The sequence below is a fragment of the Oryctolagus cuniculus genome, chromosome 12 (assembly GCF_051225735.1).
Source record: "Oryctolagus cuniculus isolate XC-2025 breed Fujian yellow rabbit chromosome 12, ASM5122573v1, whole genome shotgun sequence".
In the NCBI taxonomy this organism is placed as follows: domain Eukaryota; kingdom Metazoa; phylum Chordata; class Mammalia; order Lagomorpha; family Leporidae; genus Oryctolagus; species Oryctolagus cuniculus.
In genome coordinates, this window is record NC_142878.1 from 98,950,718 (window position 1) to 98,972,307 (window position 21,590).

General features: G+C 47.9%; 1 protein-coding gene and 1 long non-coding RNA gene across 2 annotated transcripts in view; one reads left to right on the plus strand and one right to left on the minus strand.

Annotated features, from left to right (window-relative positions):
- Positions 1 to 454: 454 nt before the first annotated feature.
- LOC103352501 (uncharacterized) lies at positions 455 to 3,894 on the minus strand. The gene is made up of 4 exons (XR_007914804.3): positions 3,731 to 3,894; positions 2,844 to 2,992; positions 2,615 to 2,727; positions 455 to 2,102 (listed from the first exon to the last, which is right to left on the minus strand). It is a non-coding gene; the product is annotated as an uncharacterized LOC103352501 (long non-coding RNA).
- A 308-nt stretch (positions 3,895 to 4,202) lies between these two features.
- Positions 4,203 to 21,590, plus strand: part of ABHD2 (abhydrolase domain containing 2, acylglycerol lipase) — a 119,531-nt gene continuing 102,143 nt past the window's right edge. Inside the window, exon 1 of the mRNA XM_070054523.2 lies at positions 4,203 to 4,351. The gene's annotated coding sequence lies outside the window, so the exon portion shown is untranslated. The remainder of the gene's footprint in view (positions 4,352 to 21,590) is intronic.

Consider the following 21,590-nt stretch of genomic DNA (forward strand, 5'->3'; position numbering starts at 1 on the left):
AGCTCTATGGAGTGTCTGGAAGGATATAAAGAGCTTTCAGTAGCCCAATACCATGAAATCGCACAGGACAGGGTTGGGATGCATTTATTTAACACACAATTTTTGACTCCTTTGGAATTGACAGCATGAAGAATTCAATTTTGATTGCTGTTATTAAGGTTGATGTCAAGAAGAGAAATGCACAGTGACTAAGAGGTCATCTTCAGCTAGCCAAGTGTCTGATACTCTGCATGTATCTTACGATAATACTGGAACACCTTTCCACAGTGAGTGTGTGTGTGTGTGTGTGTGAGAGAGAGAGAGAGAGAGAGAGAGAGAAGCATTTTCTGTGCTAGATTCTCTGTATATTTAAGGATTATTCTAACATTTATTATCCAAATTGATATCATCTGAGAGTCACCCTAAAGTGAGGGCACCATTAAAGTTTTTCCAGGGCAACAGGAATAAGCCAGGATTGTCTATCCCATGATTTTATTATAGACAAGCTCACGTACAGACTTAAGGAAGCAGCCCAAATCATAGACAAAGTGACTTATCACCATTTTGACTGGCCAGCAGGAAGCTTTTCCAACAATAAAACGAGCCAAATCCTTGAATTTCGTCACAGTTTGTCCTCACGGAACAATATACTGCATGCTGAGACTTGGAAGTTCCAGACACATCATTCATAAGAAGCTGGACAGAAGGCCTGGGCACAGGGCGTTTGCATCCTCCACCTGGGCTGCACACGAGCGGCAGTGGGTTTGGCAGCAGAGGGCCACACTGGAGTCCTCAGTCTGTACCACAGCCAGGCCTTCAGGGAAAATTCTCAAACAGGCTGCAACTTCGTGTATTATCCTCTCAGCCTCATCCATTCCCGTGTCCCGCACAGTGGTTTGTTGATTATGTAGCTTAGCTCAGTCCTCTGAACCCTCCTCCTGCGAGAACAGTCCCAAAGGAAAGTGTCTCTCACCAGCGGGTACATTTTGCTAGTGACAAAAAAATCTTACGTGTGCTGGAGCTCTGTACTTTCTGCTCAGTTTTGTGTCAACCTAAAGCTGCTCTAAAAATCATGCCCTTTAGATACACTCACCACTTCTGAAAGACAGAACCTGGAAAATGAGTTAGCACCTTAGGAAGGGTCTTAAATGGACTCCTATAAGGACTATGGCAAACATTTACTAAAAGCATGGGCCAAGCACGCTTTGATGCATTTTATATCCGTGAACTCATCTGCTACTCACAGGACCCCTGGAGGGAAGCACATCACTGCAAACTGCATTTTACAGAAGAAAGTACTGCACAGAAAGGTGCCATACTTCCCCAAAGTCACAAGGCTACTGAGGGCACAGCCAGCATTCAGGCCTCCACAGCAGAGCTTCCAGAGCTGGTTGCTCCCAGCCATCTCCTGAGGATGGAGAATAAACTGATACCGAATAAGCTGACGTACTCGACGAATGGCTGGTTTTGCCCGAAGAGAATAAACAGAGCCCCCATCTGCCTGCCCACTGCGCCCTGCTGTCTCCCGGAGGACCTTGAGGACTTTTCTCACGAATCCCTGATGGGAGGCCCCCATTGAGTTGAATCCAGTCCTACCTTCGTGTGGTCCTGGAGCTTTAGCCAACCTAGAATGTGGGTAAGGTGCCTGCCTTCTCCGGTCTTTGTAACAAAGCACTCTCACACTTTCAGAAATGCCCTTTATGGTCATATCCCAACACCTAGTTAACCCAGGCCAAGGCTTATCAAATACTCCGTTCCAACAAGCTACTAAAATTGAAGGCAAAAATAAGTCCATTCCATCTCCTAAATGACCTCCCACGGAAGTGCTCTGTAGAGTGAGAAAATGTGATTAAATAGAAAATCACATTATTAAATATCTGGCAAGAGCCAGAGCAGAAGGGAAGAAACAGAAATCAGACACAAATAAGAAAGCATTCTGTGTGCTGGAAAATGGTAATCGGTCCTTCTCGAAGTCAGCCAGAGCTTCCAAGACGCACGTGTGCTCGCACTCTTCCTCCTGTGCCTGGGCTCAGTCTGCACCTCTTCTCAAGCCTCTGTGACACAGCTGTGCTCTCGGACTCCTGCACTGGACAGACGTCCTTTTCTGGAGCTCTTGGCTGGTCCTATGTTCCGGAGAGGGGAGGGGAACTCTATTTGCACAACGATGAACCCATCTGTAACTTATTCCCAACAGCTGTTTTCTGTGGCTCTGAATCAAGCTGGCAAAAGCATCCCAAGTCTCAGAAGCCATTTCATGCTTTTCAGGGTCTAGAAAGATATTTCAATCTCCCTGAGCAAATAGATACAGAAGCAAACCTTTATGGGGCTGGGCCTGTTGCATACGGATATGTGTATGGGCACCAAGTAGCTTTATTTAAAGACAAGGAGCATAAAATTGTGGATCAGAACCATATGTATTCACACAGGTGCCTGTGCACATGGGCGCACACACACAAACACACACACACATCCCTCATTGGCATCCAATCTATTTGTAAAATGTTAATAATTATTTACTTTAAGTAAAATTGTATATAGCTATGATATACACAAGTTCTGGTATATATACACATACACACATTGTGGAATGGTTAAATTCAAGCTAGTTAAAATATGCATTACCTCACATACTTACCTGCCAACAAATCTAAAGCTCTTTTCTGAAAGTTCAAAGTGTTTCATGCAAAGCATCAGAACGACCGGAATTCCTCACTGGAATCCTGTTACCAAAGTTGGGGTTTTTCTTTCCTAAGATGAAAAAAGATACAGAGAAATAAAAGCTGAAATGAAGCTTTTTAAAAATTATTATTATTACATGACAAATGTAGCACAGCAGTGGCAAGGAATTCTTTCCCCTCACTCACTCCGATCTGTGTTCTTTCATGTGTTCTTTGATGCGGAATGCAGGCCTGAGTGGCTCTGTCTGAGCATACTCTGCGATATCCATTCTGGGGAATGGGTTTTAGGAGTTTCTCAGGTTTCATGTAGCGGTTCTGATCCAGTGCTGATCAGCCTTCAAAGGATGTTATTTGGTCATTCTCATGAAATTCGGGACAAGCTATTTTTCCTTGACACAACCCAGAACTGTGTTGGAAAAAAATTTTAACTTAGCTACAAATGCTACTTCCCATCTGTGGCTGGATCTCCCAGCTCTCCGGCTCCCAGCCCTACTGTGCCTTGGCAGTGCGGCCCTGTCTGCCTCACAGGGTTGTATTTCATGTCACTCAAGAATTCTATTCTTGGAAATGCACGTGCCATTGCAAAAGCAATTGCAGGCTCAGAATTTTAGAACTGGGCCTGGTTCCATGGAAAGATGGGAGAGTGAATGAACAATCAGTCTTGATTGAATGCCTACGAAATGCTAGGCACTGTTAATGTTTAACAGCCCCATTTAATCATCAGGAACTACTAGATTACCCCAGTTGCAAAAGAAAGAAATGAAAATGCATGCAGAAAGGTTAAGCGACTTGTTCAAGGCCACACAACCAGTCCCAAGCCTCAGTTCTAGCCCTGATTCCAAAACTACATACTTCCAGGTGGCCACCAACGGGGTGAAGGTTAGTTAAGGACTGAAATAACAGCGGGACAGTAACTGAGGTCCACATGTGTCCAGCCCGGCCCCATCCCTCTTCCCCAGCTGGAATGGGCCAGCCTCTACCTCCACACCCTTTCATTTCCTCCTGGTGACTCACTAACCCCGGCTCCTCCCCACCCTGGTCCTCTCCCAGGGCATGATCCCCAAATTTGCTACCTGCGTCCTGGCCTACACAGGTGAGCCACTCCATCGGCCTGGACCCACCAGAACCCCGCAGCTGGGCCACCAGCCGACCTTCCTCCTCCCAACCCCAGAGGACACCTGACCTTACCCAACCCCTAAACCAGCCTGCGGTCATAATTGCCCCTGCCGCCCACCCCGCCCCCATCCACATCCAACACAACCCATCTTCTGGCCCTCCTCCCTTTTCCCCGCCCCCTCATCCCCTCCGGGCGGGCGTTATCCAATAGCGTGTTGGCCTACGGGCCGAGGACGACAAAAGCAACCAATTGTGGGGGAGCTCTCCGCTTAAGGGTCCCGGCTCTACTCTGAGAAGCAGCTCTTTTGACCAATGAACTGCCCCCCGATTGCACTAAGTGCACAAGGCGAGTAGAGTAGCGGCTGGGATGCCCAATGAATAGGCAGGTTTTCGCGGTTGGGGGCGTGGTAGAGGCGGTCGTCAGGGGCGTGGCGGCAGTTGCCTGGGCGGGGCCGGTAGCGGCGGGAGCTGCTCTGGCCAGGGGTTCCGGCTGCATTTCCATGAGCGCAGCCGGCAGCCGCGGAGCTACAGGAAGCTGAGTAGGAGCGAGCTGGGCCGCTGTGGTCAACCACGCACAGGTAAAGCCGCGACCGAGCGAGCTACGCGGAGCGGGGATCGCGCCTTAGATCCGCCAGGCCAAGCCCTTGAGCCCCGCGGTCCCCGGCGTGGCTCGGCCCACCGCGCCGCAGCCTGAGAGCCCCGGATCCTTGGGGATTCTCGGGGGCCTGTCACCTGGCGCCGCGGGGTTCCCCAGGGCCGGCTTGATAGTGGCAGGGGCAGCCGACACCTCAGTGGGGTCCGCCTTCTCGGGAGCCCTTTGTCCCCTCCCGCCCCGGGGAAGAGGTTTGGACAACCGCCGCCGCGGCCTCCTGGTACTGTCCGCCGGTGGATGCGCCCCGCTGGGGCCTCTGGGGCCTGGGGAGGGGTCTGCTGGTCCAGGTTTGGTGGAGAAGGTCCGGGACCCCCACCTGGAGGGAGAGGGCCGAGGGGCCCCGGGTGCCTGAGAGGCCTCCGTGTTTCCGGGCTCCGGAGACGCATCCAGGACCAATGAGTTCAAGTTCCAGGAGGCCGGTGTTGGTCCATTGGAGGCGCACTTACTGAGCTGGGCTCCTTGCGGGGCACTGTTCTAGGAGCTTCGTGGGCTTCCCCCACAGCGAGAACTGCCCAGCAGGGGAAGGGAGTGCCTGCCAGGACACGCAGCTGGCGCCTCGACCTTGGAAGTGTCCAGGCAGAGCCCGGGGACAGCCACCTGTGCAGGATGCTCGGGGAGGATTCCCAAGGGAGGACTGCATGCCCCATCCGTAGAGCCTTTCTCCGTCCACTCTGGGTGACCCTGAATGCCTGGCTGGGGGAAGTTACCTCGGGGTCCACCAGGTTCAACGTGGATGCTGATGTCCAGTTCACCCGTCATGAACTGGGAGGTTCAGCTCTCCAGAGTGTTAGCAAAGAGAATGGGTGTTTACCAAAAGACAGGTTTATTTCGCCGCTGTGAAGCTCCTTAATTTGAACCGCCCAGGCTCTTATCCTTGGCAGTTCCCCTGCGTTGGTTGCAGCACCTCCAGTTTGTCAGTTTCACCCGCAGTCCAGGAGCCCAGCAGAGCGATCTCGAGAGGATGGCAGATTTGGCAGAATCAGTGTGATGTGCACCTGAGCTTTCTGAGGGCCAGTTCATCACAGCAACTTTAAGCAGGGCCCAAAACAGATAGCGTCTGCTTGCCCCTTCTCTCCCTCTGCCACTGGCCTGAATGGAGAGGACAAAATTTCCTGAAGGTCAGGACTCTGAGACAGAAGGACTCTTAACACATCTTGCTGTGTGTTTGGGGATCAGTCAACCTTGGACTAGTCCATCAGAAAGCAGATCAGCCCATGTACTGCTGACTGCTGATCGTTGGCATGGACTGGACACTTTAGAGAAAGCCCATCTAATTGAGTTTCCTGAGCACACAGGTGAGGAAACAGGATGGGGGTGGTCCCAGTCTGGCTGATGGTCAGAGTTGGGACTAAGGGTTGATTGTTGGACCCTGGATCTGGCCAGTGCTGGCATGACTTGTAATTCACTCCCAGCTTAGTTCTCTCACCCTACAGGAACCCAGAGAATAAGAGCACAGATTTTGGTGCCTAAATGCCTGGATTTAAATCCTTGCCCTGCCTTTTGCTGGCTGTGTAAACACTGGCACAATACTAAAGCTCTCTGCATGTGTGCCTGTTTCCTTACCTTTGAAACCGTAATAATAATGCTATTTCCTTTAGAAGGTTTTTTTTTTTTTTTTGAGGGGTGCGTGAGTTGCTCTGTCTGAAGTACTTAGTGCCTGACAGACAGGAACTACTAGGTTTTTTGTTTTGCTTTGTTTTTTTTGACAGGCAGAGTGGACAGTGAGAGAGAGAGACAGAGAGAAAGGTCTTCCTTTGCCGTTGGTTCACCCTCCAATGGCCGCCACGGCTGGCGCGCTGCGGGCGGCGCACCGCGCTGATCCGAAGGCAGGAGCCAGGTGCTTATCCTGGTCTCCCGTGGGGTGCAGGGCCCAAGCACCTGGGCCATCCTCCACTGCACTCCCTGGCCACAGCAGAGAGCTGGTCTGGAAGGGGGGCAACGGGGACAGAATCCGGCGCCCCGACCGGGACTAGAACCTGGTATGCCGGCGCCGCTAGGTGGAGGATTAGCCTATTGAGCTACGGTGCCGGCCAACCACGCATTTTTTTTTTAAAAGATTTATTTATTTGAAAGTCAGGATGACAGGGGAGGAGGAGATAGAGAAGGAGAGAGACAGAGGTTGAGATCTTTCATCCTCTGGTCTACTCCACCAAATGCCCACAACGGCCAGGGCCGGTCAAGGCCCAAGCCAGGAGCTCCATCCAGGTCTCCCACGTGGATGGCAGGGGCCCACTTTAGCCATCTTTCACTGCTTTCCCAGGCACGTAAGCTGGGAGCTGGACTGGAAGCAGAGCACCCAGGACTCATTCCAGTGCTCTGGTGCGGGCTGCCAGCATGGCACACAGCAGCTTAACCTGCTGCACCGCACACGACACTGGCCCCATAGCACTCAGTATTTTCTACTAAGAGCTGAGTTCTTCCCTTGCCTCTCTCCTACCCAATTCATTAAATGTATTCCAGATTTCATTTTATCAGAGACATCTGCAGAGTTTCCAAGTCACATTCCATTTTCTTATTTATTTTTCCATCTTTTATTGAATCAGGTAATTCAGTTTCTGTGTTATACCTTCCCTTGAAATCATACTCTTTTGAGATACACATATTTTGTATTCTCTTTAAAAGGGGGAGAAGGACCTTCAGTTGGTAAACAGAGTCCTTGATGATGCTACTCTCCACGATGTCCTTCCAAATATGCACTCCCTGTTCAGCCTTGCTCCCAGTTGTCAGTGTGGTGCAGCTTGATTATAAATGTATGAACATTTTTAGATTAAGATTTCATGAGCCACTGTATTAAGTGCCTTTCGGAAGTCCAAGGATCGTGTGTCAAATGCATTTAAGCAAGTTCCTTAGTCATTGGAGTAGGGGGAGCACCAGCAAGTCTGCCTGGCCTGCCAGAAACAGAAGTGTGTGAGTGCCTCTTGCTGGTGATCCGTCTTGTTCACTGGTTTATTTGCATTTTTCCTGTTCTTTCCGAGAACTTGAAATAAACCAGATGGCAAGTGCAGTGGAATGGTCTTTTCCCACTCATTTTAGCTTTGTACTTTCAATTCCTTTATCTCCTTCACACTGTGACTACTGGCCCCTCTCAGTTTGCTAGCCTCCTCACTTATAATGGAAAGATGCCTGTCATCTTTATTCTTTTGCAGAAATCCAGTCTAGATTGACATGGAGATTAGAAGTATTCCTTGATTGGCCCTTTCTTTTGCTTTATTTTTCTGAAGAGTTGATTCTGAGTTTTGATTTTTTATTTTTATTTTTATTTATTTATTTTTTTTGTATAGGCTATCCTAGCTCCTCGGCCTTTTCAGAGTAGTTTTTTGTTTCTCTGCTTTTGTATCAGCGTGGTCCCCTTTTCCTCTTGCTGTCTTTTCCTCTGAACGTGTTGGTGGGGGGGCTTCTCCCTTGCTGTTATTCCTTGCTTCTTTCATACAGCTTTCTCCTGGTAACTGTAGCTGGGCCCACCAACAGCATACTGGTTCCCACAGCCCTCATGCAGAACTTCTACCCTAAGCACAACATAATTTATTTGGTATAGAAGATAGAGGAAAGTCTGTCTTATTTCTTGCCTAAAATTTGGCTCTTTGAGAAGCTCCAGTCAAGAGACACTTGCAATATAATGAAAGGGCATGTCCTGCTGCTTATAATATTCTGATTCTTATTGTGTTGTGTGTTTTGAGTACTACTTGACCAATTTAAGAGTGTGAGTGACGTGCAGCATGAAGTGTTTAGGTTTTCCTATTTCATTCTGGGCTAAACTCACCCCAGGAATAGAGGGTGCTGGGAGTGCAGGGTGCCTCTTGATGTGGTCTGGCATCAGGATTTCACATCAGCTTTTCATGGCCCAGCCCTTTTTTTTTTTTTTTTTTTTTTTTGACAGAGTTATAGACAATGGGAGAGAGACAGTGACAAAGGTCTTCCTTCTGTTGGTTCACTCCCCAAATGGCAGCTACAGCCAGCACTGCGCTGATCAGAAGCCAGGAGCCAGGTGCTTCCTTCTGGTCTCCCGTGCGGGTGCAGGGCCCAAGCACTTAGGCCATCCTCCACTGCCCTCCCGGGCCACAGCAGAGAGCTGGACTGGAAGAGGAGCAACCGGGACTAGAACCTGGCACCCATATGGGATGCTGGTGCCACAGGCAGAGGATTAACCAAGTGAGCCACACGCAGGCCGGGTCCAGCCCTTTGGCCCAGCATGTGATTAAGGATTTTTTAACCCCTGTGCTGCTGTTTCTGTATTGATAACACACAGGTGCTAACACTGTCACCCTTAAAAGTTCTGCAGATTTCTTTTTGTTGTCTTGATTCCAGGCCATCATGTTTGGGGATTAAACATTTCTGTTTACCAACTGGCTAGTGTGACAGATGGTGAGCGCCACTGTTACCCGTGAAGCATGTGCACTGGACCCAGTTGGGTGGTGGCTTCTTACACGGGGACCCATTTTCTGATCTTTTGCCGGAGTTAAGTAGCCATCATGTAAAAAAAAAAAAAAAAGCTCATTAAAAAATGGAACATTGATACCCTGGGGTTTGCCTGGTTTTTGATTTCCCTTTGTTGTCTTTAAATGAATGTTCATTAAGGGCAACGAACCAGGCATCTGGTGTGTGACAGAAGCACAGTTGACCCGATTAACGAGTGTGTTTGGTTTGCTGCAAAGATAATTTTGTTTTCAAATTGTTTCTATTTAAAATTTTTATGATTTTTGGTGTTTTCAACTCTAATTTATATATATAACCAATGCATTCACGTGGTGAAAGATTGGGTAGTAAATGCAGCTCTGTCCACCCCTGACCTCTGCTACCTCGTTTTGCCTCTCAGAGGCAAGCTGCATTTTCCTGATGTCTTCATCCTTCAGAGGTGGCTCGTGCCCTTCCGAGATGTTTTATACATCCAGAAGTAAATTCCTGTGAATATTCTGTACACACACACACGCAAACACACATGTCTACACAAATGGTTGCACCTATATGCATGCTATTTGGAACCTTGCTTTTTGTCACTTACTATGTCCTGGCAGTATGGAGAGTTTCCACATCACTTCTTCTGAAGCCCACCTATTTTAGGTATCTATTTTCTGTTCCTAAGGATGCTAAGAGCCAGTCTGATTTAGGCAGCAGCTTCTACTAAAGCTTCTGTGGCTCTCTGGGAGGCAAATGTTTGTCTTCTCCAGGTCCTGTAGCCGGAAGCCTGAGGAGAGGCCGGGTGAGGTAGGGCTTCTCCTGAAAGCCATTCCCCAAGGAGCCGGGGTGATGGAGAGATGAGGAGCACTTAAGACTTCGGGCCGTTGGCCTTGCCCTCTAGGCAGAATGTGCTGGAATTAACAAGGGAACTTTGCTGTTTTCTCTCTGGTCTCCACAGAAGCCTCCTTGTTTCCCTACTACACATGTCCAGCGTATCTGTGGCAGCTAACCCTGTCTCCTGCACCACAACACCTGCTGTGTTCTCACCTCTGAGCATTAGAGGGGAGCCCTGTCCAGCCTCACCGGCCTTCCTGTTTGAGAAGCTTTATAAAGTACCCCACCCCATCTTTTCTCTCACCCACACCTCTGTAAAGCGTCTTTCCCAAACCTATGCATCATCTTCGTCACTCTCCTTGGAAGTATTTCCCGAGAGCTCCAAATCTCCTCCAAGGCCTGATTGTCCGCTGGCCTTGCTGACAAAGTCTTTCACTGGTGTTGGCTCTCATATGAGCGTTCACAAGGTTTTTCACATTAGCATTTTCTATGACTGTGCTTGTCTTTTAAATAACAAAATAACCAGCCAGCGCTGCGGCTCACTAGGCTAATCCTCCGCCTTGCGGCGCCGGCACACCGGGTTCTAGTCCCGGTCGGGGCGCCGGATTCTGTCCCGGTTGCCCCTCTTCCAGGCCAGCTCTCTGCTGTGGCCAGGAGTGCAGTGGAGGATGGCCTAAGTCCTTGGGCCCTGCACCCCATGGGAGACCAGGATAAGTACCTGGCTCCTGCCATCGGATCAGCGCGGTGCGCCGGCCACAGCGCGCCAGCCGTGGCGGCCATTGGAGGGTGAACCAACGGCAAAGGAAGACCTTTCTGTCTCTCTCTCTCACTGTCCACTCTGCCTGTCAAAAAAAAAATAATAAAAAATAAAAAAATAACGAAATAACCACACTGATTTAAGTGTGATTCTTTTTCTATTGCTCTCTCAGGTTTTGCCTATTGCAGTATTGGGCTGGTTTGTTTTTTCTCTTTTCTGTGACTATGACTTCACTTTCATCTTGCTTTTATTTACCTCCGTGTCTGATTTAGAGTCACCTTGAAATGGAATTGAATGTTTAAGATGTTAGTCAGCCAGGTTAATCTAGAGTCATTGCGTTCTGGTCTTGGCTGCATGTCCACACTATCGGTTCTACCTTTGCTACTGTATTATGTAATGTGAAGCCAGGGGTGTGTGTTATCAGTTACTCTTTTGCAAGTCTCTCTTGGATAAAAGAGATAGAAGTTTGAAAAAATTGCCCCCATTTGTTCACAATTACTGTGGGCATGTGTTTGTGAATATTTACTTAGTCATGTTATTCAGGGCAGGAAGAAACAAATATCAGGAAGTCCAACATAGGATTGCCGACTTTTAACTTTTTCAGATAAGAAATCACAAAAGCCCTGTGTGTCTTTCATCATCATTGTTTCATTGAAGAAGAGATATTTTAGCACCAAAAATGTTGGAAGATCAATATCTCAGAATAAATAGAACCTTTTAAAGTGAATGTATTTGGTTTGGTAGGAAGGTTTGGGAGGGCCAAAAGTAGAGGGTAATATTCAAAGAGGGATTCTGTTTTTCAGGTTTTTTTCCAACGGTGCCAGCTCCTCTCTTGGTGGAAATGCAGGCCATTCATGTAGTCCCGCTAACCTGGCAGTGACATCATTTGGTGGGGTTTTGTGCCCAGTCTTTGGATGGTATGGACCACACGATGTCGATAATGCAGTTTTTGCGTCTTACAGTGATGTGCACTGATATTAGAAAGTGTGTTTTGATGCTGTGGGGTCTGCGTTTGTCATATCTGAAGTGTCGCATTGTGGTTCTAAGGACTGAGGAGTGGGAGGAGGCTGAGTCAGTCTGCAGGAGTTAGTGAGGTCCCACGGCTGTGTTTGCACATCCGTTCTTTTGAGACAAGTATTTATGCTGATTAAATGCGTGATCTGGCATGGCAGGTGATGGCTGAGATTGTTTCTGAGAGAGAATGTGACTTCTCATCTGAGTCCCCGCTGTCCACGTAGCGTCATCATTTTCACCTTTCGTTGTGAATTTCCTAATTCAGGACTAGGACTATGTTCTTGAGGTTCCTTGAGTTCTTGTTAGATTAAGAACACTCAGTCTTTTTTGGTTTCATGTTAATGGTAATTAGATTTTTTTCCTAAGATTTATTTATTTATTCAAAGTCCAAGTTATTTATATATATATATATATATATATATATATATATATATATATAAAAACTTAGAGAGAAAGAGATCTTCCATCTCTGGTTTACCCTCCAGATATATACAATGGTCAGGGCTGAGCCAGGCCAAAGCGAGGAGCCAGGAGCTTCATCCAGGTCTCTCACATGGGTAGCAGGGGCCTAAACACCTAAACACTTGGGTCATCCTTCTCTGCTTTTCCCAGGGGTTATCAGGGAGCTGGATCTGAAGTAGAGCAGCCAAGATACGAAGAGGTGCCCCTACAGGATGCCAGCATCACCAGTGGAGGCTTTACCCACTATGCCAGAACACCAGCCCCTGTAAATATTTTTAAAGCGTGTTCTGGAACATTGGGATGCCTAATTATATCAATTATATCACATGACCTAGTATCCCCCATTTGGGTGTGGATTTCTATCGAGTTGGAAATAGGGAATCCCCCATATAGAGAAAAATAGAGTTGGGCTTAGCACAAGAAAGGTTCAAAAGCACCAAGTGAAGCCAAATGATGAAACCAAGTGCTGGGCAGAGAAGGCTGCAGCAGTGGCCCCAGCTGAGAACAGAGATGTGAGAATGGAATCGTTGCGCTGTACCAGCCAGTATGCACAATCAGGGCTCTTGACATTGACCTTGGGCATTTCAGCTCTGGAAAATGGTGTCTATCTCCTTCATTAATACAAATTCATCAGAATTTTACTTGTTGAGTAATTTTATTTGTGCTTATTTATACATTGCTTTGGTCTCCATAAATATATAAAAGTGCTAAAAGAAGTTCATTCTTGTTCATTTGAAGAAATAGTATAATAAGTGAGGACTGACTGGATAAAAGTAATTGAATTTATTGTTTGTTTGTTTATTTACAGGCAGAGTGGACAGTGAGAGACAGAGAGAAAGGTCTTCCTTTGCCTTTGGTTCACCCACCAATGGCCGCCGCGGCCGGCACACCGCGCTGATCCAAAGGCAGAAGCCAGGTGCTTATCCTGGTCTCCCATCGGGTGCAGGGCCCAAGCACTTGGGCCATCCTCCACTGCACTCCCTGGCCACAGCAGAGAGCTGGCCTGGAAGAGGGGCAACCGGGACAGAATCCGGCGCCCCGACCAGGACTAGAACCTGGTGTGCTGGCGCCGCTAGGCGGAGGATTAGCCTATTGAGCCGTGGCGCCGGCTGTTTATTTATTTTTAAATTTTTATTTTTTTGTTTGAGAGGGAGAGTTACAGAGAGAGCAGGGCAGACAGAGAAAAAGGTCTTCTTCTGCTGGCTCACTTCCCAAATGACCAAAATGGTTGGAGCTGGGCCAATCCAAAGCCAGGAGCCAGGAGCTTCTTCCGGGCCTCCCACATGGGTGCAGGAGCTCAAGCACTTCGACCATTTTCCTCTTTCCTTGGCCATAGCAGGGAGCTGGATCAGAAGAGGAGCAGCTGGGACATGAACCGGTGTTCATACGGGATGCCGGCGCCGCAGGCAGAGGCTTAGCCTACTATGCCACAGTGCCGACCCCAAGTAATTTAGTTTCAGTGTGAGAGCTGAATACACAGTAATTAACCAGAGGGGTCTAGCAGGACTTGTTTTCTCCCTTAGAGGAGGTCACTTGATGCCTGAGTCTGAAAGACCTCAGTGCAGGACTCTAAGCTCTTTGAGGCAGACAGAGGTTTCCGGTCCTATTTGTATCCTGCACAACTCCTTTCTGTGTGTTTTAGAAATAGTAGTTGAGTTGGAATTAGTCGACATCATTGGTGTTCTGCCTTCCTGAGACCCTGTTTGTATACGTAGCCAACACTAACACTTTCACACTAATGAAAGGGAGCCCTCCAAAATACCTTCTCTGCTTCTTTTTTGCTTGCTTGTTTTTGGAGCGCACCATGACGTTTTCTTATTGATATCTGCATGACCTAAGCGCTTGCTGGAATGGCCGTAGCTGGCAGCAGCTGAAGCCTATTTGCCACAGGTGACTCATCAGCTCAAGGTCAGTGGGGACTTGGCTGCGCTGGGAAGAGGAGAGAGCTGGGACCTCTGTCCTGTGTCCTAATCATCACCCATTCATGTATTACCTTCTAAGTGTGGGAATTTTAAAGATGTATAGTTGAGTATTGTCTAGTGAACCCCAATACTCCTTGCACTCAGGGTCTCCACACACGACTTTAGCTGTAATCAACTTAGACTCTCTCGGGTGCATCTATAAATATTTCCCTGATGTCTCTCACAGAAATTGGTTCCTTTGTTAAATATCCAGTTTCAAACTTAAAAATTAACGATCATTCTTTAATATCATCAAATATCCAGTCATTGTTCAAATTCCTACTTGTTTAAAAATGCCATTAACTTTTTTTCCTTAATTCTTTTGAATCAGGATTCAAATAAGGATCACACGTTGTGATTGGTTGCTGTACCCTCTATGTTTCTTTTAAACCACAAGGGTCCTTCCTTTTCTTTTTCTCCTGCAATTCACTGGAGAAACTGAATATTCTGTAGAGATATTTATTTAGTGCTTGAACGTGATAAGACATTCAAAAGGTACAATATGGCAAAGAGTGCAAGCCCTTCCTTCCCAGAAGCAGTGAAGGTTACTAGTATCTTGAATATTTTTTTCAAAGATGTTTTCTGCATATCCCAGAAAACGTGTGGGCTCGATTATATCCTTTTCCTTTCTTTTTTATATAGCTGGAAGCTTACTGTGCAGGTTGTCCTGTTTCTTGTTTTGTTCATTTAGCTCGGAATAATGTATTTTATTTTATTTTATTAATCATCTATTTTTTAAAATTTATATATTTATCTATTATATTTGTTTGAAAGGCAGAGAGAGGTCTTCCATCCACTGGTTCACTCTCCAGATGCCCACAATAGCCAGCGTAGGGCCAGGCCAAAGCCAGGTGCCTGGAAATCAATCCGAGTCTTCCACATGGGTGGCAGGGACCCAGATGCTGAAGTTGTCATATGCATGTTGCCTCCCAGGGTGTGCATTAGCAGGAATCAGAAGCAGAGACAAGAGTTGAATCCGGGCACTCTGCCATGGGATGTGATAGTCCTAAGCACCAGCGTCACTGCTGAGCCAGATGCCTGCCCGGAATGGTGCATTTTAGCACATTTCCACATGTACTGTTTGACATCCTACTTCCTCATGCTTCTAATTATGACATCACTGCGCCCTAAAATTAAGAGAAACACACTAATCCCAGGATTATGCAGTTGGACTGGAGTCTTCAGGGCTGAGAAGTGTTTTTTTTTTTTTTTATATATATATCTTTTCATTCAGCATTTCTCAAGCCCTTTCTTTGGTGACACTGCACAGACTTCTGCCCTCAGGATGGTCCCTGGTCCTGGACACCCTGAGTCCCGTCATGGGCCACACTTGGCGCACAGGATACTTTCCATGAATACTTGCTGAGCTTCCAGCCTCACACTCCCTGCCATGCGGCCTGTATTCACCCTGTTGGCTTTAGCTTCTCAGCTTCCAAATACCCTGGCTGCCGTCCCCTCCTGAATTCTGATCATGAAAATAAAGTGCTCACTCACTTTTGTCCGTGACGTTGAACAACACATTCTTCTAACTAGAGAGATGGTAGAAGATGCCAAGTAGGTTATAGCCAAGGATATTTCCCCAGTTGAGAAAGAGCCTCTTTTCCCTCGGTCTGTCATTAATATCACCCATCAGTGACTGTTGTTGAACTACACAGAAAGCTGGATGTTGCACTGAAAACACAAGAGAAACCTTTCCTTTGCTACCAAAGAGCTTGTAAGAGGAATGCAATGGGAGACCAGGAGAAGCACCTGGCTCCTGGCTTCGGATCAGCGCGATGCCCTTGGAGGGTGAACCAACGGCAAAGGAAGACCTTTCTCTCTGTCTCTCTCTCTCACTGTCCACTCTGCCTGTCAAAAAAAAAAAAGGAATGCAAATAGAGAGACCTCACCGAGCTTCCTTGATGGGGTAGAAGTGGTTGGGTCCATCCAGTCCTGCAAAGGGCCTCAAAGATGGATGTGCACCTTGCTTCTCTGTATTCCTAGAGCCTTGCCCAGTGTCTGGCACAGGGAGGGCCTCTGGGCCTCAGTTTCCTTGCTTACATCAGTGACTCACATAGCCGTTGTGAGTACCGAATGAGGTCATGTCTGTGAGGGGTAAATTATGGCCTTGGACTCCACTTCAGCATTAGTGCCTTTTGTGCCCTGCTTAAGGAGGCAGTGAGGTAATGTGCTCTGATCACAAACACCTGATGAGTGGTGTCTACAGCTCCACTAACAGGAAATTTTATTACCATCTTTTTCTGTTCCTCCATTTGCAGGTCTAGTGGTTTAAAGATAATGGTGCAAGAGCCAAAGGACAGTGCTGGGTCCCAGGATGAGAGTATTTGATCCTTAATGCAGGGTCACAGATTTGATATTTCTTCTGGTGGCAGCCAGTAGAAAGGCTAATGGTTGGGAATGGGGGAAGAGCATGTGTGTGTGATCCATTTGCATCCTGTAGGAGATGGCTAAATTGGGGTCGGCAAAGACTGCTCACAGGCAAGTCAGTGGCAAGATCCACCAATCTTGGCCGGCGCCATGGCTCAATAGGCTAAACCTCCGCCTTGTGGCGCCGGCATACCGGGTTCTAGTCCCACTTGGGGCGCCAGATTCTGTCCCGGTTGCCCCTCTTCCAGGCCAGCTCTCTGCTATAGCCCAGGAGTGCAGTGGAGGATGGCCCAAGTGCTTGGGCCCTGCACCCCATGGGAGACCAGGAGAAGTATCTGGCTCCTGCCTTTGGATCAGTGTGGTGCGCTGGCCGCAGCAGCCATTGGAGGGTGAACCAAAGGCAAAGGAAGACCTTTCTCTCTGTCTGTCTCTCTCACTGTCCACTCTGCCTGTCAAAAAAAAAAAAAAAAAAATCCACAATCTTGATGACCCAGACACTTAGCTCTGGACTGGGACCCACTCTAGCGTTGGTGAAGGAAGTGAGCCCCTCCTTGGCCTTCTTTGGTGAGCACATCACTGCCAAGTTCATGCTCTGTTTTTAATTTTTATGGTACTAGAGGACACTCTAGCAGATAAAGCTGCCACCTGCAGTGCAGGCATCCCACATGGGTGCTGGTTCAAGTCCCAGCTGCTCCACTTCCAATCCAGCTCCCTGCTAATGCTCCTGAGAAAGCAGCAGAGGACGGCCCTAGTCCTTGGGCCCCTGCACCCACGTGGGTAACCTGAAAGAAGCTTCTGACTCCTGGCTTTCACCTGGCCCAACCCTGGCCACTGTGACCATTTAGGGAGTGAACCAGCAGATGGAAGATCTCCTTCTGCCTCTCCCTTTCTGTAAATCAAGTAAAATAAATAATTTTTTTTAAAAAATGGGTAAGGAAACTGAGGTGCCAAGAGATTATGAGACTTGCCCCAATCACACAATTCTATATTTAAAAAAAAAAATTCATCTACTTGTTGAAAGGCAGAGCAAGAGAGAGGGGGGGAGGTCTTCCATTCACTGGTTTATTCCCAAAATGTCCACAACAGCCAGGGTTGGGCCAGGCTGCAGTAAGGAGCCCAGAGCTCCATGTAGGTGTCCCACGTGAGTGTCGGGGGCCCAAAGACCTTTAGCCATCATCTGCTGCCTTCTAGGATGCATTAGCAGGAAACTGGACCGGAAGCAGAGTAGCTAGACTTAACCAGCAATTTGATATGAGGTGTGGGCATGGCATGAGGCAGCTTAACCTGCTGTGCAACAGTGCCCACCCTGACATCTCTTAAGTAATACATCTGAAGCTCAAAAGTCAGATCTGTCTGCCTCCAAAATCTGTCAGAAAGCGTCTCAGTGGAGCCGGAACCTTTGCAACAGCAACTCTTCCGACCTATTTCCACAAACTGATTTTCGGAATACCACAGATGTTTGAGAAGGGATTTTTCTGTTGTCCTTAGATGTTACAAAGGAACCCTGTTTTGTAATCCTACCAACCTCTTGATCTAGGTTAACCTAGGATTAATTGCATTCCAGTTTATGTTTTCTAGACCAAATAAGCTCATTCAGTTGGACAATGTCAGACCATTTTGTTAGATTTTGGAGTAGCAGAAATGATGCGTCTCCTCGTGGTATTTCAGTATTCATCTGAATGTCAACAATCAGTAGGTAGATTCCCATCTGCCCCATATCGAGAGCCTTCCCTTCCATCTGCCACCTGGAGCAGCCTGCTTTCACTTTGAATTATCTTTCTTTGTGAGACACCAGTTTCCAAACAAGACATATAACTGAGCCCAGTAAGATGTTCTTTAGAAAAACAGGAAAGGGGTAAAAGAAATAGGGCATTGGACAATAGCTCCTTTGAGTGATGGAAAGCAGAAGATTTTCGTTTTCTGATGGATAATTATTTGCCTGAACCTTGAGACGTTGTTTAAAATATTCAGAAGCAGCTGAGCTTTCTCTTTGGATGCAGTGGTGCGGCAGTTACTCCTAAGGGCCCACACCACTCAGTCTCATGTAATCATTTCCTGGTTACTGAAAATCCGTACAGGGGAGGCTTTAGGCTAACACCTTTCCCACAGACTCAGTAAATATTTACAGACTGCCCACTACATGTTCAGTCCCCTAAATTTAAGTCATCAGGTAATTTAAACATGAGCATTGCATCAGAAGACTCCCCACAGAATTAAAGAAATATGAATCATCACTGTTAGGTAGAGGTGAGACCAGCAGATTTGCTAGTTATGAAAGGCTATCCACAAAATATGAAAGGGAAACACTGTGATATTTTAGGGCTGAGGGGATGGGCCCCAATGAAGCTTGCTGTAGAGTTCAGCAGGTTGTACAAAGCGAGTTGGCTGCCATCAAGGGCTCCCAGTGATGCTCAAATGGGGAATGACAGTACTTACCAGCATAGCCGTGGGCAAGGATACACATAGCCAAGAAAATGCTTCTCATGCCTACAGCCTCACATCAGCCCCTCAAATGCATACAGGGCCATGGTAGCACGTGTGTGGCACCGTCTTCCAGGCTGACATCTGGAATCCCCTCATAAGTGAAGCACTGAAGCTTCATGCCATAGTGACTCGTTGTCCCTGATCGCAAACCCATCCGTTTGCTCCTTCTGCCCATCTGTAGACTGCCTAGCGTTCTCGGGCCTCGGCTCAGCCAGGAGCCCAGCCTGATGCCCAATCCCGCCCCTCCTTCTCACCTTCTCTTCTGTTCCATCTCTTCCCTTGGTTTCCCAACTACGAGTCTTTCTGCATCCTTTGTTCAGATTTATCCAGGATATGTACAGCTGGTACTTCAGAGCTTAGTACTTAGTTATATACAGACTGGCACTATTTTCTGATTAGTTCATGGATACCATTCCATGTAGTCCTCCCAGAAGTTAGAAGGAAGTTGGTGCCTTTGGCATCCTGCAGGGAATAGGGCGGAACATGTGAAGAGGGGCGGAGTTTGCAAAACATCTTCCATGGTGGTAGTGGCCCTTTTTTGGTGGCTTCTGTCCTCTCCATTTGCAAAGCCCTACTTTAGGCAGGTCGGTGCTCCCCACGTCTGCGGGTGGATGCGTTCTGAGTAAATGGGAACCTTTTGTTTCCCTGGCACAGAGATGCAGTTCCCCTACTTCTGATGGAACCGTCTCCCTTGACGGCCAGGTCCTCGCCTCCCAGGGAACTGATGGGAGGCACATGCATTAGGAGATGCAGGCAGGGAGCGAAGCAGCTGAGTACATGTGCTGTGCAGTATTTTACAGAGGTGGACTGAGTGTGCACTCAGAACAGATGTCTGCCTCTCACAGGCGGTTTGGGCACAAACCAGAGGAGGAAGGCTAGGAATGGCGGTTGTCCTCGGGCTGTAAAAAACCCCGGGAAACTTGCAGGAGGGAGTGCGGCCCAGAACAGCCGCAGTGGGGTTTGTGTCGGCTGCAAGGGGAATGGGAACATTTGAAGCTGAGAACTGATTTATGTGTCTTCACTTGGAACAGCAACCCACTTAGCTCAAACCCCAAAATATGTCAGCCCAAAGGGCTTCCTTTTGGGTTTGTGTTTTTCTAGATTGTTCAGTGTCCTCAATGCAAAGAAAAGATAAAGGAGAGATCCGGGCTGCCTGGGGACCAATTTCCTAGCAGTTGCATTAAAGCTAACCTTTTCCTAATCTTGAAATATTTAAAAAGGCAGCTTTCCTCTAAAGAGCACCAAGTATTTTACAAACCTTGAGTGTATGTGTGGGTATTTTATAATCATAAATCATTTTTTACCCTACATAATTTTTCAGCCTCTTTCTTTCATTATCCTAGAATATAACCTCCCCTTTCCCATTTTGATAGTACAAAAAGCAAGCTTTCATAAAGTTGAGGCAATCCACTCGGGGTCACTAGGCAGAACCTGTATTCAAACTCAGGTTTTCTGACTTTTTTTTTTTTTTTTGACAGGCAGAGTTAGTGAGAGAGACAGAGAGAGTTCCTCCCATTGGTTCACCCCCCAGATGGCTGCCACAGCAGGTGTGCTGTGCCGATCCAAAGCCAGGAGCCAGGAGCTTCCTCCTGGCCTCCCATGCGGGTGCAGGGCCCAAGCACTTGGGGCCATCCTCCACTGCCTTCCCGGGCCACAGCAGAGAGCTGGACTGGAAGAGGAGCAACCTGGACTAGAACCCAGCGCCCAACAGGGACTAGAACCCGGAGTACCAGTGCCACAGGCGGAGGATTAGCCAAGTGAGCCATGGCGCCGGCCAGTTCTCTGATTCTAAAACCTGTGTTGTTCAGTTATACCACTTGGGATCAAAATCCCAGAGAGAGCAAACGACCCACTCAGAGCTACACAGCACCGCGTGTTCAGGGGTGAGAATAACTCTGGATGCCACTGGAAACAAGTAGTACAGAGACACACATTGAATCCCCTCTCTGACGATCTGAGTCCCTCTGTGTGAGTTGTGACCTAAAAGTGGAGGTGACAGTCCGAGCTCTGCGAATCCACAGGACTGACAGCAGAGGCTGGGCGGCGCTGGCTTTTTCAGTACCAGATAGGTGACTATCCCACACACTGTTTCCTTTCTTTCATTTTTAGCCTAAAGGCCTGACGGCAGATCTGTCCTCCATATCTGCGGCCTTAGCTCCTAAGGTTTGTCTTTCAGACTTGGTCACAGTGGAATCCATGTGACCTCCAGGCTTGCTGCTCTAAACTGGCAGAAGATCTTGTTTCTACTCACAGCATCTGAGGTATTTATAAAACAGGAATAAGTAAAAGCTGCCCATGCCATGTGCTCTTGCCCAGAGAACCTTCTTTCGATCTCGGAAGGGCAAGGAGCCCGGAGCTTTTCCTGCCGTCGGGCCCTGTGTTAGAGGTGTGGGGGCCGAGCCTTGCAGGGCGCTATTATTGCTACCTCCACGGCAGAATTCATCTTCAGAGAGCCACAGCGCTGGGAGAGGCAGAGAGCAAGGGACCTCAGCCTGTCCAGCCAGGGTGAGCAGGCAGAGTACTTCTCTTCTTTGGAGACGGCAAGGGCCTTGGTTGTTGGTCAAGTCTTCAGACAGATCTACTTGATGCCTGCCTTTGTGAACTGCAAAGGCACTGGAGTTTTAATGGTCTGCACATGTTAAACACATGCTCTCATTTCAGGCCCAGAAGTGTGTGCGTCAGCCAAGTACTGTGCTCTAACCTGGCACCAGGGGCCTTGGGAAGCCAGAGCACTCAGGAATGGAAACTCCCGGTTGTTTTACATCTTGCTTTTCTGTCGCAGCACTGGTTGAAGCTTTCTTCCTTGCCTGGCTTTGTGAGTTCCTGGGGATCAGTGGTTCTTCAGCCAAGGCCTGTGTAGACACTGGCTTCCTGCCTCCCCTCTCTCCTGA